This window comes from Myxocyprinus asiaticus, chromosome 24 (assembly GCF_019703515.2).
Source record: "Myxocyprinus asiaticus isolate MX2 ecotype Aquarium Trade chromosome 24, UBuf_Myxa_2, whole genome shotgun sequence".
Lineage (NCBI taxonomy): Eukaryota > Metazoa > Chordata > Actinopteri > Cypriniformes > Catostomidae > Myxocyprinus > Myxocyprinus asiaticus.
The window spans coordinates 35,473,076-35,486,423 of NC_059367.1; the positions used below are offsets into that span (position 1 = coordinate 35,473,076).

At 42.1% G+C, this 13,348-nt stretch overlaps 1 protein-coding gene across 1 annotated transcript in view; it reads right to left on the reverse strand.

Annotated features, from left to right (window-relative positions):
* Nucleotides 1-1,784, reverse strand: part of LOC127415475 (prolactin-releasing peptide receptor-like) — a 47,002-nt gene extending 45,218 nt beyond the window's left edge. The window contains exon 1 of the mRNA XM_051654249.1: nt 1,708-1,784. The gene's annotated coding sequence lies outside the window, so the exon portion shown is untranslated. The remainder of the gene's footprint in view (nt 1-1,707) is intronic.
* Between the last annotated feature and the right edge of the window lie 11,564 nt (nt 1,785-13,348).

Sequence of the window (13,348 nt, forward strand, 5' to 3'; positions counted from 1 at the left end):
ATTCGTCCTCTGCCACCCGGATTGAGGTGAGTCACTACGCCACCATGAGGACTTAAAGCGCATTGGGAACTGGGCATTCCAAATTGGGGAGAAAATAGAAAGAAAAAAAAACATTTAATAAATACTAACAAGGAGAGTACCTGCACTTTTTTTTTTCCAGTCACTAGAATTTACTTGAATGGTGCCAAAAAATACATTCTGTGTACAGTTCTGTGGACAGAAATGCCTTGTTGATGAGAGAGTTCAACAGAGAATGGCCAGACTGGTTCGAACTGACAAAGTCTACCATAACTCAGATAACCGCTCTGTTCAATTGTGGTGAGAAGAATAGCATCTCAGAATGCTAACGCAATTAAGAAAATGTAATGTTTTTTTTAATTAATCACATGTTAACACATTAATTCTGACATCTCTATTAATAACACTTATTTAACATAAGTTAGCTGTGAAAATATACCTTAATGTAAAGTGGACACATGTGAAGAATATTTTAAAGTGTTGCCAACATTAGAAACCTATGAACATAAAGTGCATATAGTTTAATGGTTCAGGCTTTATTGTATAATATATGCTGTGAATAAGCATGAAGTGTTTTTACAGAGGACTTAATGTAACTAGGACTAATTGGGGCACCACTCAGGTAGCACCAATCTTTTGACATCAACGTGACATTACAAGTCAAAACATTACAGTACTGAATATTATAAACACAAAGCACACTGTAGCAAATGACAATCTCTCCTTTTAATCTTACTATAATAGCCTATTTTTGCTGCATTGTGAAATAAATCATGAATTATAAGGACATTTTATGTTTTTGATAATTACTGGAAGTATAAATACAAGTAATTATTAAGCATTTATAACATGTAAGTTAAAATGCTCACTATTTGGCAAGTATTGCGTGAAATTCACCCTTTTTATTCATGTTGGTATAACTGCTAAGATTTATAATGCATTTGTAAATGATGTATTGGTCATTAATTAACCCTTTTATAATCCAGTAAATGTAAAGTGTTGCTAACCATGAAAGTTATAATAAGGATTTGGAACAACATGATAACAGGATTTTCATTTTTGGATTGACTATCCCGCTGAATAGCCTACTTATCTCCCAGATAAATAAAAATAAAAGAAGCAGCATGGATTAGTCTCACTCCAAGCAATTCAATGAAACCATCAGTTTTTTTCTGGCTTTCTGTTTGATCAGCCAGCAACTGCTCAAAAAACATGCAGTGAAATATATTATGACATCAGGTCGGAACATAACGCACAGTTTTCAGTATACACTCGCGAATACGCAACTCTGTCTGTCATATACACGCACTCACATACACACAGTTTGCGCACTATTGTTTAATCAAGCTGACGGGAAAGTATTTATATCAGATACATTTTGGTAATCACTTCCATTAATTAGACTATTGCATTATAATGCATATTAACGTATTTATATATATATATATATATATATATATATATATATATATATATATATATATATATATATATACTGTATTGTTCCAACGTCTAATTACACTTCTACAACTTTTACTGATTTATCAAGTCGTTTTGGGAACGTGTCTTAAACTTTTCTATAATACTTATATTTTATTCGGTAGGCTATATGCATTGAGAAGTTTTGTAGGCAAAGCAATAAAACAGAATTGCTAGATGTAACAGACGATAGTAAAGAAGACGTCTCACCTTTAGGAACAGGGATGCGGTTTAGGTTTTCCCTCACAGACGAGGAGACGCTCAGTCAGTAAACTCGCGCGCGTCCGTGTATCATCACACGCGCTATCGGACCTGAGTGAGAGCCTCAGCTTTATATTTCCCTCTGGAGGGGCGGAGTAGTATAAAGATTATTTCCTTTGAATTATCGGAGAAGAGAATAAATTCAATTAATTAATTCGTGTTTTTTTTTATTATATATTTGTATGCATATAAGTTGTGTTTTTATGTTTAAATCTGATTCATTTATGGCACTCAATGGAATAGTTTACCAAAAAAGTGAATATTCTGTCATTATTTACTCACCCTTATATCTTTGCAATTTTTTTGAAAAATCTTCTAACGGCTCTTTTCCATAGAACAACAGTTAACAGTGTCCAAAAAGGACTAACATTGTTTTTTTGTTGTTGTTGTTGTTGTTGTTGTTGTTGTTTTGTTTGTTTGTTTGTTTGTTTGTTGTTTGTTTGTTTGTTTGTTTGTTTGTTGTGCTAGACAGATACACCGATCAGCCACAACATTAAAACCACCTGCCTAATATTGTGTAGGTCCTCCTCGTGCCACAAAAACAGCGCCAACCCGCATCTCAGAATAGCATTCTGAGATGCTATTCTTCTCACAACAATTGAACAGAGCGGTTATCTGAGTTATGGTAGTCTTTGTCAGTTCGAACCAGTCTGGCCATTCTCTGTTGACCTTTCTCATCAACAAGGCATTTCTGTCTACAGAACTGTACACGGAATGTATTTTTGGCACCATTCAAGTAAATTCTAGAGACTGGAAGAAAAAAAGTGCAGGTACTCTCCTTGTTAGTATTTATTTAAAAACAAATTCTTCCCTTTTTCTCCCCAATTTGGAATGCCCAAATCCCAATGCGCTTTAAGTCCTCATGGTGGCATAGTGACTCACCTCAATCTGGGTGGCAGAGGACGAATCCCAGTTGCCTCTGTGTCTGAGACAGTCAATCCGTGCATCTTATCACGTGGCTTGTTGAGCGCGTTACCGTGGAGATATAGCGTGTGTGGAGGCTTCACGCTATTCTCAGCAACATCCATGCACAACTCACCACGCGCCCCACTGAGAGCAAACCACATTATAGTGACCATGAATAGGTTACCCCATGTGACTCTACCCTCCCTAGCAACCGGGCCAATTTGGTTGCTTAGGAGACCTGGCTGAAGTCACTCAGCACACCCTGGATTTGAACTCGTGACTCCAGGGGTGTTAGTCGTTGTCTTTTCTCACTGAGCTACCCAGGCCCCTCTTGTTGTTAGTATTAAACTTGAATTTGGGGGGGGGGGGAGAATATACTCTTTGTTAAAATAGACTTTTTGCTTGCAACATATGTTTATTTATAGAAAGAATATTTAGATCTGCTAAAGTCTGTATCTTTGTCAGTATCAACACACATAAGAGAACAAAGGCAATCTAATGTAGAACTGTCTTTTTACACAAAATAAATGTAGCTTAAAACTGAAAAAGAGCATTATGTCTGTTTTTCCTTTTTTTTTATTTGTATTATCCTCCCATTCAATGAGGGCAAAATTTGCCTTCCTTATCCTGCACACATTAATTTGCACACAGGAGCCAGATACTTGTGCAGATAATAATAATTAGAAATGGTGAACAAACTGACTTGATGATGTTCAGGTTTGAGAACGATGTAGAACCAAACACTGTCAGTATATATGCATAGGCAAGTTCAATGACAATTCACATAATCTTTTTACGAGCACTACCGAAAAGAATGGAGAATAAAAGCAAATTTTCCTATGTATTTTCTTTGAAGGTTCGGTTTTCATAATTGTTTTTGCCTCTTGTGAAAAAAGGCTGTGCATATGAGCTGACATCACTTCTGTAACAGCATTTTTTTAAGTCTGTAGTTTTTTCTGCACCCAGCAGCTAATTTGCATAAATACATTTGAGTGAATAAGACGCAATGAAATGTGCTCCCCCAAAAGTTGCTGGTTCATGTTTTGTAGAAGAATGAAACTGAACTATATCCAGACAAGCTTAAACACTTGCGTTCCTCTGGAACTGGACCACGGATAGCTTGACGAGCACCAATGCTGTTGCATGTGTTGAGTGTTGTTAAACTCACGGCTGAGTTTCGCTCAGAGAGTGTTTGGATGTTTACCGAAATTTTATCAAGATCATTTGGAAGGTCAGATAAAAGTGATTGGCGGGCCGCATCAAATCACTGACTTACATTAAATAAAGACATTACATTGTACCGGGAGACTCTGAGAAGTGGTGGTACGTAAGAAAAACTGACGGTACTCTGTAAAGTAAATTATGGAAGTGCAGGTATTGCATACCGCTGCGTACCTCCCCACTTCAAGCACTGCACACAACAGTCTCTAGAATTTACTCAGAATGGTGCCAAAAACAAAAAACATCCTGTGAGCGGCAGTTCTGCTGATGGAAATGCCTTGTTGATGAGAGAGGTCAACAGAGAATGTCTATGGTAACTCAGATAACCGCTCTGTACAATTGTGGTGAGAAGAATATAATCTCAAAATGGGGGGCCCAGTCGCGGCATCCTCCATCCTACACTCCCCCATCAATGTTTGCGGGAGGACGCATATGTAAATGTGTTCAGCAGAGCTGAGTCAGTGCACAACGGTGAGCCTGTCCATGTAGCACATGGTCATATAGTAACAACATATCATTTTTGTGTGAACATGCAGGCACGCATGAATCAAGCACAGGGATGTGTAAATGAGCTTCTCTCATGAAGGTGCATAAGAGATCTGGTCTTTTTACTAAAATAAGGACTGAAGTTTTGCTTTGTATCTCAACCAAAGCAATTGTATTGCTTCAGAAAACATGGATTAAAACACTTGAGTCGTATGGATTACCTTTATGCTACCTTTATGTCCTTTTTAGAGCTTTCAAGTCTCTGACCCCATTGATTTACTTTGTGTGGACAAAAACACATCATAGAGTATTACCTTTTTAAATATCTCTGTTGGTGTTCCGCAGGCTTTTCAAACCTCTCCAAGAACAGTTCATGAGAGGACAATACAGAGTAGGCCACTGCTGTTCAAAAAAACATTTGCACTTCTGAAGTTTGCAGAAGAGCACCTAGATATTCCACAGTGCTACTGGAAAAATATTCTGTGGACAGATGAAACCAAAGTTGAGTAGTTTGGAAAAAACACACATCGCTATATGTGGAGAAAAAAAGGCACAGCATACTAACATCAAAACCTCATACCTGCAAATGGCTTCCCAAAATAAATTCCCAGGTTTATCAGGGCATTGAAGGAGAATGTAAGCCTGTAAATCAACAACAGAATGGCATCAAAAGGAAAAAAAATTACCTTCTATAGTGCCCAGTCAGAATCCTGCCTCAACCCAATTGAGATGCTTTGACATGGCCTCAAGAGAGCAATTCACACCAGATATCCCGAGAATATTGCTGAACTGAAGGAATGGTGTAAGATTCTTCCTGACAGTAGTGCAAGTATGATCCGCAATTACAGGAAATGTTTGGTGGAGGTTACTGCTGCCAAAGGAGGGTCAACCAGTTGTTAAATCCAAGAGTTCACAGACTTTTCTCAACCCACACTGTGAATGTTTTACACAGTGTGTTAAAAAAAAAAAAAAAAAACATTCAATTGTCTGTCTGTTGGTTTAAGCAGTCATGTTTGTCTACTGTTGTGACTTAGTTGAAGATCAGATACATTTTTATGACCAATGCATGTCGAAATCCAGGTAAATCCAGGGGTTCACATAATATTTCCTGCAACTATAATTTTTCCAATACAGAAATGTGACATACACACATATAGAGTATGAAATATGATCACATATGATTTTCACTGATATTAAAAGTGACATACCTCATGAAAACGTCTCCGGTTGCACATGTAACCTTGGTTAAGTGAGATAAAGGGAATGAGACATTGCTGTAAGCAGTATGGGGAAATCCTTTCCTCGACAACCTAGTTGAAACCCTTGTACAATAACGGGAAATGTCTGATTGGCAATGGTGATTTGAGCTCTGCCCCTTTAGGCGCGCAGCAGTCTATATAAGCGGGCGCTCAGTCACCATTACTTCAGATTTTTCTGACTGAGGGACAGAGGGCATTACTCTTTCCTCAATTCACTGAAGTAGTAGTGCAGCTAGCTTTTGCAATGTCTCATTCCCTTCATCTCAGGGAACTGAGGTTACATGTGTAACCGGAGACGTTCCCTATCGATTCAGTTCACTTGACATTGCAGTAAGCAGTATGGGGTACGGAACACAGAGATAGTTGCTACATAAACTTTAAGTGTAGACGGGGTAAGACCAGCATCTAATTGCTCTTGAAGGAATGTAAGGATCTCAGCTATGGAGCAATTTACTGCCATGCGAGGAGCACCAGTATGCAGTATGACTTGCCATTTTAGCGCATAGAGGCATCTCGTGGATGGTGCTCGAGCCTGTAAAATGGTGTTCATTACCGACTGAGCTCCATTCAAGGGCCACACATGTAGGTTCAATTGCTCTGGCTGAGGATGCCAAATCGTGCCCTGTGCTTGAGAGAGGAGGTCCCCCCTCAGTGGTATTTCCCATGGAGGGGCATCCAATACCTCTATCATCTCCGGAAACCAGGACTGACTGGGCCATATCGGTACCATCAACAGAACCGTTTTCTTGTCCACTCAGACTTTGCTGATGACAGAATGAAGGAGGTGTACTAGGGGAAACGTGTATTTGTGTTTCGCAGGCCATTTGTTGACCAATGCGTCCATGCCCAGCAGGGCTTGGGGGCATGGTGAACCTGAGGGGACAGTGGGCATTTCATGCAGAGGTGACTTAAGTCGACTTTTGCTTTGCTGAATACTTCCCAAATCCTCAGAACTGTCTGAGGGTAAAGTCTCCATTCCCCCGGTAGTGCTCCCTGGTGTGACAACAGATCTGCCCTGTAATTCAGGTGGCCCGGAACATGTGTCGCACGTAGGGAGAGGAGATGACACCTGCTCCATGTTGGAGTTGTGTCATGCTCATTAATTGTGGCTATTTTATGTATGCCACCACTGTTGTGTTGTCCGAATGAATCAGAACGTGGTGATTCACAGTGTCAGAATGAAATTCCCTCAAAGCTAGAAAGACAGCCAGTAGTTCATCGCACACCGCACCTCAAACTATGTTGGACACGTCTGTGGTCACCACTTTTTGTCTGAATACTTGACCCAGAATAACACCTTGATTTTAGAAGGCTAGAGCTGTCTAAGGTGCTAAAGCAGCCAGACAGTGGCAATTTACCCCAATGCGCATGCATTGTGGTACATGTTGTTTGAGCTAATACTGGAGAGGTCATGCTCACAGAGTTGAGTTGAACCCCTAAAAAGTAGATTTGTTGGCTGGGGGAAAACGTTGCTTTTCACCGCTCATTTCCAATGGGGCAAGTGCTGTATCGATACATTTCGCGAGCCAGAGACAGACCAAAAGAAAGGACTTTGAACAGATACACAGTTCCCTTGAATGCAAATCTCAAAAATCCACCTTTAACGTGATGCAAAAACCTGCACTTCAGGTCTACTGACACAAACCAGTCCCGTGGATGGATATGCGATAGGATTTGTTTTCTGGGTTAACATTTTGAATGGCCGCTGCGTAAGCGCATGATTCAAGCATCTCAGATCTAAAATGATCCGAAGCACACACCTTTCTTTGGAGTAAAAAAATAGCATCTGTAAGCCCCGCTGTTGGCGTCACAGTCTGGGACAGTCTCCATCACGTTTCTCATGAGGAGATTGTGAATTTCTGTGCACAATACAGGCGCGTCTTGTGGTGGGACCACAGATGACAAAATGGAATTGAAGCGGGGTTGCTGGCATATGAGCTGAATCGTATACCTATATATAATCGCCATGTTCCATTGTTCTCAACACCCAATTTAACACGCCTGTGAGAGCTTGCCATGCGTCCGTGCAGCAGGACAGATGGCTTATTGATTCACTCACTGTAGGGGACAGAGCGCCGCTTACCATAGGGAAGTCATGGTGTGGGGGTGTTATAGACTTACACGCCCGTTAGGGCTCATGCACAGCGAGAAGTGGGCTTATTGATTCGCTCGCTATAGGAGACCACAGGAAAGCAGTTGATCAAAATGCGTGGGGTATGATAGACTGACATGCCCGTGAGGGCATCCGTGCAGCGAGATAGCTGGGGCTTGCTACAGGAGACAGAGCGCCGCTCATCACAGGGGAGCGGTTGATATAGTGTGTGTTAAATGTTTATGTGAACACCATACACAGAAACAAATTTGTGCGCTATCACTGCGACCTACTGCGGGGAATAAGAAGCACGTTAATATGTGTGTCTTGAACAGGCAACGAGAATATCTCTGACAGAATCACACAAAAACAACATAGACGAGACCTCCCGGTGAACACCAGTGGGGAGGAGAGTGAACAGTGAACTTTTCTGCTCACGTGAGAACACAGTTTATGTGGACAAAATCACACAGAAACCACATATGCATATTCTCCCGGCAAACTCAAGCAGGGAGGGCAAATGAATGGCATGTAAATGTGTGTGTGTCTAGAGAAAGTACAGCAAGAGTGGACACAACAAGCTCTTTCTCAATTGAGTAATAACATTGTATATGTGAACACAACACACACAGAACGACATTTGTCATCCCGGCATTCCTGCTTCTTGTGATTACATTCTTGAACATAACACACCAAAAAACACATTCGTCTATAATCCCGGCACACTCGGCGGGGATGAGCAGTGTGTGATGAGTATCCTCCGTGGACCACTCACACTGAGGCTGTGAGAGACATGGCATTATCCCCATTGTCAGAACCGCCGAACGTGATGAGGCCATGCGTTCCCACAGAGGGCCGGAGCTCATCATGCGCATCTCGTACCAGTGAGGATCTGCGTTGGAGGATTGAGGGGTTCGCAGGGTTTGTACCGCGCGAGATCCTCCTCAAATCCATCTAGCTCAACCTTGCGGTCCCGCCGTGCCCCCTCAAGTGGTCCCTCGGGTATCTAACACAGAGGAAGCAGGTGGGAGGGTGCACAAGGCAGAATCGTCCCTCAGAACAAGGGCAAATCTTGAGCAAAGCGTCCTGAGGCTCATGTTCTGATGGCGGGATGTGTCGCCCACATTCGGAACACTTGCGGAACGACATCTTTAAAAAGACGCGTTGCACGCAAGCGGCTCTTTTTGTGAAAAAGCCTGTAAATAAAATACAATATATATAATGGCTGCTTCGACTCTGTATACATGTAAAACAGCTCTCCACGACTGCTCATATGTTCTCTTATCTAAACTTTCCACCCGGAGCGGTCCATCATGTAAGCCTGCCTCCGTGAACGGGCAATTCTCCGGCTCATGCCTCTCAAGTTCTATTACAGCTTCATTTTGAACATGAGGGAAACAAAATATTAACAATAGAATTCAATCACCATTCCAATGCTCCCCAGTGTTTCCATCTGGTTCTCCCACACAGGTGATTCCTGTCAGCCTCATTACCTAGCCGCACAGCACGTTTATGGCGTGATCCATTCAGCGATTCTGTTTGTCAACTTCTCACATAGCTGCTGCACTGCACTCGCTCTGACAATTCCACAGCACACTGCAGTTATACACAGCCTCTGTCCGAACAGACATCGAAATCGGCTCTGCAAGGGGTGGATTACGTGCCACGTCCCAACTCATTCATATTCATTCTGCAAACTTTCCTCCTCTCAGCATTTGAGCTCACCTCGCCGCACAGCCCTGATAACATGAAGCAAGTGCTGCTACAAGCTTCCATTCATCTCTGCTCTATAACATCACATTCCCTCTTTCCGTCAGGACAAACGCTTCATGGAGGTAAAATCAATTTATTTTACAGACAGTCTTCTAGGTAATCTAGGTAATTTAATCCAACCAATCACATCACTAGAGTAAGTGTATATAAACAGCCACTTACCTCTACATGGTGTTGAGTCTTCCAGCATCCCTCCACCTCCCCTTTCTCCTCTTATCTATTTATTAATAATTAATCTAAGTATGGGGGGTATTCGAGCTCAGGTCGAGCCTCGAGCCCTTCACCCAGGACAGCGAGCCACAAATGTTTTACACTATCCTCTAAGCAGTGTTACATTAACTTAAGAACTACTGAACTGTATATACAGTATATATATGAAAGGATACAATACCCCTGCCAGAATTCTGTGAGAAAGCAGGTCAGTGCTCGCTGAGGCGCTGCATGGTCAGCGTCTGAAGAGAAGACCCATTCACTGCGAGCGTTTTCGACTGCGAGGTGGTGAAAACTTCACCGGAACACACAGGGGAGCAGTAATCCTTCTTGCTGCAGGCACAAGAGCACAGGTGACAAGTCATCTTGTTCGCATCTCACAGATAAGAAAAGTCAGCTGAAATTGCATCTCGACCGCGAAGAGGAGAGGGTTTCCTAGACGAAGTCGAATGTTTGTAGTCGTGAAGGAAGAAAAATCTGAAGTAACGGTGATTAAGCGCCCGCTAATATAGGCCGACTGAGCACCTAAAGGGGCAGAGCTCAAATCACCTTTGCCAATCAGAAGATTGGCGTTATTGTACAAGGGTTTCAACTAGGTTGTCGAAGAAAGTATTTCCCCATACTGCTTACAGCAATGTCGAATGAACTAAATCAAAAGAGAACATATATTTAATAAAATACTACAAAATTATATACACTAACCGACCACTTTATTAGGTACACCTGTACACCTACTTATTCATACGATTATCTAAACAGCCAATTGTGTGGCAGCAGTGCAATGCATAAAATCATGCAGATACAGGTCAGGAGCTTCATTTAATTTTCACATCAACCATCAGAATGGGGAAAAAATTTGATCTCAGTGATTTCCACCGAGGCATGATGAGCTGCAGCCTCAGCTTTCTGTTCTTGGCTGACAGAAGTGGAACCTGATGTGGTCTTCTGCTGTTGTAGCCCATTTGCCTCAAGCTTTGACATGTTGTGCATTCTGAGATGCTATTCTGCTGACTACAATTGTACAGAGTGGTTATCTGAGTTACCGTAGCCTTTCTTTCAGCTCAAATCAGTCTGGCCATTCTCCATAGAGCTCTTTTATCTATAAGCCGCAGGCTTCTGGTATGAATGTAGCTCTGCAGAAATGATTTTAGGTATGCTGGAGCAGACCTAGTGACTGTTCTGTATGCCAGCATCAGAGCCTTGAATTTGATATGTGCAGCAACCGGCAGCCAGTGAAGAGAGACAAGGAGTGGTGTAACATGCGCTCTCTTTGGTTCATTAAAGACCAGAGGTGCTGCTGCATTCTGGATCATTTGCAGGGGTCTAATTGTGCATGCAGGGAGGCCTGCAATGAGAGTGTTACTGAAGTCCAGTCGTGTTATGACAAGTGACTGAACAAGAAGTTGTGTGGCATGTTCAGAGAGGAAGGGTCTTATCTTCCTGATATTGTAGAGTGTAAATCTACGTGATCGTGCTGTCTTTGAGATGTGGTCTGTGAAATTTAGTTGGTTATCGATGGTTACCCCTAGATTTCTGGCCGTTTTGGAAGGCGTTATTGTAGTTGAACCCAGCTGCACGGTGATGTTGTGTTCAACAGCAGGGTTGGCTGGAAAGACAAGGAGTTCGGTCTTGGCTGGGTTAAGTTGCAGGTGGTGTTACTTCATTCAGGCTGAGATGTCTGCCAAACAGGCAGTGATTCGAGCAGTCACTGTGGTGTCACTGGAGCTTCATGCGTCTCTCTCTCTCTCCTCTGCCACTGTCTCCTCTCCTTAAATACTCCCGCCACATCTCACTGGAACACAAGTCCGGTGTGGCACACAGGTGGACCTCATTCACCACTTATCTTTCCGACCTCGCTCTGCCCAGATACCGCTCGGCCCTGCCCTGCTTGCCACATAATCCCATCGCCAAACTCAGGTTGGGGAATTCTCTGACCTGTGACCTACCCGCCGCATGGTCTCCGGGTCCGACCCGCACATGCCTAGCGGGGGAGGGAGGGGAGAGGGAGAATAGAGAGAGAGAGGAGAAAGCAGAGAGAGGAGAGAGAGACGGGCTCGCCGGCCACTGACATGCCTCAGCTCGCTGTACTGCTTCCGTCCACGATGCCAGGCAATAGCACTGGACCCCTCAGCCATCCCTTTTGGTTGCCGGTTGATGCAGTGTTCCAGCACCACCAGATCGAGCACTCCCTCGGCGTCGCAATCCTCAGTCAGCGGCGAGGACTCTTTGACGGAGCATCCTTCCTCCTTCCTGGGTTTCAGCACCAATGTAACAAGGTTCACGATGGGCAAGGAGGAGGCGGGAACTGGCAGAACAGTCAACATAACTTTAATGATATAAATAAACTTAAAGAAACATAAACACACAGACACACACACACACACACACAGTGACCGCGTGTGTCTCTCTTTCTCTAACTGGCACCTCTGGATCATCTTTATTCCCCCTCCCAGCTGATTAGGACAATTCAGCACTGGGCGTGCATCCTTACGCTCCGGCCACGCCCTCCTCCTCGTCACACAAGCAAATCTGGCACCAATAATCATGCCACGGTCTAAATCACTGAGACCACATTTATACATATATATATATATATATATATATATGCTAAAATATAAAAAAAACTAACCATATACCTGTATATGTTAATATATATTCATATATAGCCATATATCAGATTTCTGCATTAGAAATGCAAATGGTGCATTTAATAAGAGCACACTGGAATCTCATCTGCCCTACACGTAATGAGGGTCAAGTAAAAATGTGATAATGTGACAAATCTAAAGACGTGATGGTCTTTGCTGCTGGCCCCTGGTGTCAGTGCTAAGTATGTTTATTTTTCCATCTGATGTTTATTGAATGCAAACACACGCAGGGCTCTACCCTTTGACCAAATCTCTCACAAGCAGAGCTGCAGTTTGAAAAGAGATTTGAGTTGAACTTAGAGGTTGAGAAAACAATTTAGATTAATATATTTTCTTTGATCTCCATTGATTTTCTGAAGCTCTCACTTTTGTTGTGTGATTCATTTACACCATTATCCACTAACAATTCCATCGCCTTCTTTGTCTTGCCTGTAAACCAAGTCACACTTTCTTTTTCACTGTAATAGGTTTAGAGATATAAGAGAGAAATACCTCAAAAACTCTTAAGATTCATTCCAGATTTTCTACAATTGTAAGAAAAGAGAGGACACACATGCATCTGTTGCAGAAAAAAAAAACATTCTCAAGTCATACAAATATGGAACAACATAAGGGGGAGTAAATGTTGACAGAATTGTCATTTTGGGGGGTAACTATCACTTTAATGTCTCGTTGAATGTGTATTGTGTTCTACTTATTTTTATTGGATGCTGTATTTTATCGGCATCTTATTTTTCCCTTCCTTTTCTTTCTTATCACTTTCATTGTATTTAGATGCTTTGGAATAATGAAAGCATTCATGCCAATGAAGTACTTTAAAATTCCATTTGAAAATGGGGTCTTCAATGAGACCATGAATCTAAAAAAAGAATGGAAAACTGATTTACCTTCTTAATATTCTCCTTCCTACATTTCTCATCGATTTGCTCTATTATTTGTGTTGTTATTCATAAGTGTTCTCAGACACATCTGTTATTGCAAGGGTATCTGGGAAA